The sequence below is a fragment of the Balaenoptera musculus genome, chromosome 4, assembly GCF_009873245.2.
Source record: "Balaenoptera musculus isolate JJ_BM4_2016_0621 chromosome 4, mBalMus1.pri.v3, whole genome shotgun sequence".
NCBI lineage: Eukaryota > Metazoa > Chordata > Mammalia > Artiodactyla > Balaenopteridae > Balaenoptera > Balaenoptera musculus.
Window position 1 is genome coordinate 126,831,180 of NC_045788.1, and position 7,331 is coordinate 126,838,510.

Genomic DNA, 7,331 nt, shown 5'->3' on the forward strand with positions numbered 1-7,331 from the left:
TTTTATACTGAATAATGCATTTTGGAAATCACTCTATATCAGTTCATAAAGATTGTCCTCATTAATTTTTTAATGCTTTGTAGTATCTCATTGTATAGCCTTCTCATATGTCTGGATCTTTAGATAGTTTCCAGTATTTTCAATTGCAAATAATGCTGCAATGAATAACCTTGGGAATATGTATTTTCTTATTGTTGCAGCTATATCTTCAGGGTAAATAAGCACAAGTGGAATTGCTGGGTTAGACAGTAAATGCATGTGTAGTTTTGTTAAATATTGCCAAATTCTCTTATAGAGGTAATATACCATTTTGCATTTCTACAAGAATTGCATCTGATTGCCTGTTGCCCACAGCTCTGCCAATAAAATATACTGTCAAGCTTTTGATTTTATCTGTTTTACCAGTTTTATGGGATTGGTGATATCTCTTGAACTCCACTTATTATGATTGAAATTGAACACGCTTTCTTTTTTTTTTAACGCCTTTATTGGAGTATAATTGCTTTACAATGGTGTGTTAGTTTCTGCTGTATAACTGTGAATCAGCTATACATATATTCCCATATCTCCTCCCTCTTGGTCTCCCTCCCGCCCTCCCTATCCCACCCCTCTAGGTGGTCACAAAGCACGAAGCTGATCTCCCTGTGCTATGTGGCTGCTTCCCACTAGCTATCTATTTTACATTTGGTAGTGTATATATGTCCATGCCACTCTCTCACTTCATCTCAGCTTACCCTTCCCCCTCCCCGTGTCCTCAAGTCCATTCACTATGTCTGTGTCTTTACTCCTTTCCTGCCCCTAGATTCTTCAGAACGATTTTCTTTTGAGATTCCATATGTATGTGTTAGCATACGGTATTTGTTTTTCTCTTTCTGACTTACTTCACTCTGTATGACAGTCTCTAGCTCCATCCACCTCACTACAAATAACTCAATTTCGTTTCTTTTTATGGCTCAGTAATATTCCATTGTATATATGTGCCACATCTTCTTTATCCATACATCTGTCGATGGACACTTAGGTTGCTTCCATGTCCTGGCTATTGTAAATAGAGCTGCAGTGAACATTGTAGCACATGACTCTTTTTGAATTATGGTTTTCTCAAGGTATATGACCAGTAGTGGGATTGCAGGGTCGTATGGTAGTTCTATTTTTAGTTTTCTGAGGAACCTGCAAACTGTTCTCCATAGCAGCTGTATCAATGTACATTCCCACCAACAGTGCAAGAGGGTTCCCTTTTCTCCACACCCTCTCCAGCATTTATTGTTTTTAGATTTTTGGATGATGGCCATTCTGATGGGTGTGAGGAGATACCTTGTTGTAGTTTTGATTTGCATTCCTCTAATGATTAGTGATGTTGAGCTACCTTTCATGTGTTTGTTGACAATCTGTATATTTTCTTTAGAGAAGTGTCTATTTAGGTCTTCTGCCCATTTTCTGATTGGGTTGTTTGCTTTTTTGATATTGAGCTGCATGAGCTGCTTGTATGTTTTGGAGATTAATCCTTTGTCAGTTGCTTCATTAGCAAATATTTTCTCCCATTCTGAGGGCTGTCTTTTTGTCTTGTTTATGGTTTCCTTTGCTGTGCAAAAGTTTTTAAGTTTCATTAGGTCCCATTTGTTTATTTTTGTTTTTATTTCCATTTCTCTAGGAGGTGGGTCAAAAAGGATCTTGCTGTGATTTATATCACAGAGTGTTCTGCCTATGTTTTCCTCTAAGTGTTTTTTAGTGTCTGGCCTTACATTTAGGTCTTAATCCATTTTGAGTTTATTTTTGTGTATGGTGTTAGGGAGTGTTCTAATTTCATTCTTTAACATGTAGCTGTCCAGTTTTCCCAGCACCACTTACTGAAGAGGCTGTCTTTTCTCCATTGTTCATTCTTCCTCCTTTATAAAGGTCAAAAATAAGGTAACCATGTGTGCCTGGGTTTATCTCTGGGCTTTCTATCCTGTTCCATTGATCTATATTTCTGTTTTTGTGCAAGTACCATACTGTCTTGATTACTATAGCTTTGTAGTATAGTCTGAGGTCCAGGAGCCTGATTCCTCCAGCTCCGTTTTTCTTTCTCAAGATTGCTTTGGCTATTCGGGGTCTTTTGTGTTTCCATACAAATTGTGAAGTTGTTTGTTCTAGTTCTGTGAAAAATGCCATTGGTAGTTTGATAGGGATTGCATTGAATCTGTAGATTGCTTTGTGTAGTAGAGTCATTTTCACAATGTTGATTCATCCAATCCAAGAACATGGTATATTTCTCCATTTGTTTGTATCATCTTTAATTTCTTTCATCAGTGTCTTATAGTTTTCTGCATACAGGTCTTTTGTCTGCTTAGGTAGGTTTATTCCTTGGTATTTTATTCTTTTTGTTGCAGTGGTAAATGGGAGTGTTTCCTTAAATTCTCTTTCAGATTTTTCATCAGTAGTGTAAAGGAATGAAAGAGATTTCTGTGCATTAATTTTGTATCCTGCTACTTTACCAAATTCATTGATTAGCTCTAGTAGTTTTCTGGTAGCATCTTTAGTATCATGTCATCTGCAAACTGACAACTTTACTTCTTTTCTGATTTGGATTACTTTTATTTCTTTTTCTTCTCTGATTGCTGTGGCTAAAACTTCCAAAACTATGTTGAATAATAGTGGTGAGAGTGGACAACCTTGTCTTGTCCCTGATCTTAGTGGAAATGGTTTCAGTTTTTAACCATTGAGAACGACGTTGGCTGTGGGTTTGTCACATATGGTCTTTATTATGTTGAGGTAAGTTCCCTCTATGACTACTTTCTGGAGGGTTTTTATCATAAATGCATGTTGAATTTTATAGAAAGCTTTTTCTGCATCTATTGAGATGATCATATGTTTTTTTCTCCTTCAATTTGTTAATGTGGTGTATCATATTGATTGAATTGCGTATATTGAAGAATCCTTGCATTCCTGGGATAAACCCCACTTGATCATGGTGTATGATCCTTTTAATGTGCTGTTGGATTCTGTTTGCAAGTATTTTGTTGAGGATTTTTGCATCTATTTTCATCAGTGATATTGGCTTGTGGTTTTCTTTTTTTGTGGCATCTTTGTGTGGTTTTGGTATCAGGGTGATGGTGGCCTCATAGAATGAGTTTAGTTGTTTTCCTCCCTCCTCTATATTTTACAAGAGTTTGGAAAGGATAGGTGTTTGTTGTTCTCTAAATGTTTGATAGAATTCGCCTGTAAATCCGTCCAGTCCTGGGCTTTTGTTTGTTGGAAGATTTTAAATCACAGTTTGAATTCCAGTGCTTGTGATTGGTCTGTTTATATTTTCTGTTTCTTCCTGGTTCAGTCTTGGAAAGTTGTGCTTTTCTAAGAATTTGTCCATTTCTTCCAGGTTGTCCATTTTATTGGCATATAGTTGCTTGTAGTAATCTCTCATGATCCTTTGTATTTCTGCAGTGTCAGTTGTCACTTCTCCTTTTTCATTTCTAACTGTATTGATTTGAGTCTTCCCCCTTTTTTTCTTGATGTGTCTGGCTAATGGTTTATCCATTTTGTTTATCTTCTCAAAGAACCAGCTTTTAGTTTTATTGATCTTTGTTATCATTTCCTTCATTTCTTTTTCATTTATTCCTGATCTGATCTTTATGATTTCTTTCCTTCCACTAACTTTGGCATATTTTTGTTCTTCTTTCTCTAATTGCTTTAGGTGTTAGGTTAGGTTTTTTATTTGAGATGTTTCTTGTTTCTTGAGGTAGGATTGTATTTCTATAATCTTCCCTCTTAGAACTGCTTTTGCCGCATCGCATAGGTTTTGGGTCATCATGTTTTCATTGTTATTTGTTTCTAGGTATCTTTTGATTTCCTCTTTGATTTCTTCAGTGATCTCTTGGTTATTAAGTAGTGTACTGTTTAGCCTCCATGTGTTTTTGTATTTTTTACAGATTTTTTCCTGTAGTTGATATCTAGTCTCATAATATTGTGGTCAGAAATTATACTTGATACGATTTCAATTTTCTTAAATTTACCAATGCTTGATTTGTGACCCAAGATATGATCTACTCTGGAAAATGTTCCATGAGCACTTGAGAAGAAAGTGTATTCTGTTGTTTTGGGATCAAATGTCCTATAAATATCAATTAAGTCCATCTTGTTTAATATGTCATTTAAAGCTTGTGTTTCCTTATTGATTTTCAGTTTGGTTGATCTGTCCATTGGTGAAAGTGAGGTGTTAAAGACCCCTACTATAATTGTGTTACTGTCGATTTCCCCTTTTATGGCTGTTAGCATTTGCCTTATGTATTGTTGTGTTCCTATGTTGGATGCATAAATATTTACAATTGTTATATCTTCTTCCTGGATTGATCCCTTGATCATTTTGTCATGTCCTTCTTTTTCTCTTGTAGTAATTTTTAAAGTCTATTGTGTCTGATATGAGAATTGCTACTCCAGCTTTCTTTTGATTTCCATTTGCATGGAATATCTTTTTCCATCCCCTCACTTTCAGTCTGTATGTGACCCTAGGCCTGAAGTGGGTCTCTTGTAGGCAGTATTTATACGGGTCTTGTTTTTGTGTCCATTCAGCCAGTCTATGATTTTTGGTTGGAGCATTTAATCCATTTACATTTAAGGTAGTTATCAATATGTATGTTCCTAATATCATTTTTTAAATTGTTTTGGGTTTGTTATTGTAAGTCTTTTCCTTCTGTTGTGTTTCCTACCTATAAAGTTTCTGTAGCATTTGCTGTAAAGATGGTCTGGTGGTGCTGAATTCTCTTAGCTTTTGCTTGTCTGTAAAGGTTTTAATTTCTCTGTCGAATGTCAGTGAGATCCTTGCTGGGTAGAGTAATCTAGGTTGTAGGTTTTCCCTTTCATCACTTTAAATATGTCCTGCCACTCCCTTCTGGCCAGCAGAGTTTCTGATGAAAGATCAGCTGTTAACCTTATGGGGATTCCCTTGTATGTTAATTATTGTTTTTCCCTTGCTGCTTTTAAAATTTTTTCTTTGTATTTAATTTTTGATAGTTTGATTAATATGTGTCTTGTGTTTCTCCTTGGATTTATCCTGGGTGGTACTCTCTGAACTTCCTGAACTTGATTGACTATTTCCTTACCCATATTAGGGAAGTTTTCAACTATAATCTCTTCAAAAATTTTCTCAAGACCTTTTTTTTCTCTTCCTCTTCTGGGACCCCTATAATTCGGATGTTGGTATGTTTAATGTTGTCCCAGAGGTCTCTGAGACTGTCCTCAATTCTTTTCATTCTTTTTTCTTTATTTGCTCTGCAGTAGTTATTTCCACTATTTTATCTTCCAGGTCACTTATCCATTCTTCTGCCTCAGTTATTCTGCTATTGATTCCTTCTAGAGAATTTTTAATTTCATTTATTGTGTTATTCATCATTGTTTGTTTGCTCTTTAGTTCTTCTAGTTCCTTGTTAAACGTTTCTTGTGTTTTCTCCATTCTATTTCCAAGATTTTGGATCATCTTTACTATCATTAGTCCGAATTCTCTTTTAGGTAGACTGCCTATTTCTTCTTCATTTGTTTAGTCTGGTGTGTTTTTACCTTGCTCCTTCATCTGCTGTGTATTTCTCTGTCTTCTCATTTTGCTTAACTTACTGTGTTTGGGGTCTCCTTTTCACAGGCTGCAGGTTTGTAGTTCCTATTGTTTTTGTCTCTGCTCCCAGTGGGTAACGTTGGTTCAGTGGGTTGTCTAGGATTCCTTGTGGAGGGGACTGGTGCCTTTGTTTTGATGGATGAGGCTGGATCTTGTCTTTCTGGTGGGCTGGACCACATATGGTGGTGTGTTTTGTGGTGTCTGTGACCTTATTATGATTTTAGGCAGCTTCTCTGCTAATGAGTGGGGTTGTGTTCCTGTCTTGCCAGTTTTTTGGCATAGGGTGCCCAGCACTGTAGCTTGCTGGTCATTGAGTGGAGCTGGGTCTGGACATAGGGATGGAGATCTCTGGGAGAGCTTTCGCCGTTTGATATTATGTGGGACCTGGAGGTCTCTGGAGGACCAGTGTCCTGATTTTGGCTCTCCCACCTCAGAGGCTCAGCCCTGACACCCGGCCGGAGCACCAAGACCCTGTCAGCCACACAGCTCAGAAGAAAAGGGAGAAAAAAAAAGAAAGAAAGAAAAAATAAGTAAATAAAATAAAGTTATTACAATGGAAAAAAATTATTAAAAATAAAAACATTAAAATGTAATAAAAGAAAAAGAAAGAGAGAAAAAAAGAAGAGAGCAACCAAAGCAAAAAACAAATCCACCAATGATAACAAGCACTAAAAACTATACTAAAAAAATAAAAAAATAAATAAAATGGACTGTCAGAACCCTAGGACAAATGGCAAAAGCAAAGCTATACAGACATAATCACACAAAGAAGCATACACATACACACTCACAAAAAGAGAAAAAGGAAAAAATATATATATATAAAAAAAGGAAGAGAGCAACAAAATCAGTAAACAAATCTACCAATGATATTAAGCTCTAAATACTAAACTAAGATAAACATAAAACCAGAAACAAATTAGATGCAGAAAGCAAACCCCACGTCTACCCTTTCTCCCAAACTCACTGCCTCAGTTTTGGGATGATTCATTATCTATTGAGGCATTCCATAGATTCAGGGTACATCAAGTTGACTGTGGAGATTTAATCCGCTGCTCCTGAGGCTGCTGGGAGAGCAGTTCACACAGCTCCTGGTGTTCAGCTTTGGATTTGGCCCTGCCTCTGTGTGTAGGTCACCTGAGGGAATCTGTTCCCTGCCCAGACAGGATAGGGTTAAAGGAGAGGCTGATTAGGGGGCTCTGGCTCTCTCAGGCCGGGGGGAGGGAGGGGTATGGATGCGGGGCGAGCCTGCGGCAGCAGAGGCCAGTGTGACTTTGCAACAGTGTGTTCTCCTGGGGAAGTTGTCCCTGGATCACGGGACCCTGGCAGTGGCGGGCAGCACAGGCTCCCAGGAGGAGGTGTGGATAGTGACCTGTGCTTGCACACAGGCTTCTTGGTGGCTGTGGCAGCAGCCTTAGCGTTTCATGCCTGTCTCTGGTGTCTGCACTGATAGCCGCAGCTCACGCCCATCTCTAGGGCTCGTTTAGGTGGTGCTCTGAATCCCTTCTCCTCGTGCACCCCAAAACAATTGTCTCTTGCCTCTTAGGCAGGTCCAGACTTTTTCCTGGACTCCCTCCTGGCTAGCTGTGGTGCGCTAACCCCTTCAGACTGTGTTCACGCAGCCAACCCCAGTCCGCTCCCTGGGATCTGACCTCTGAAGCCCGAGCCTCAGCTCCCAGCCCCCGCCAGCCCCGGCGGGTGAGCAGACAAGCTTCTCTGGCTGGTGAGTGCTGGTCGGCACCGATCCTCT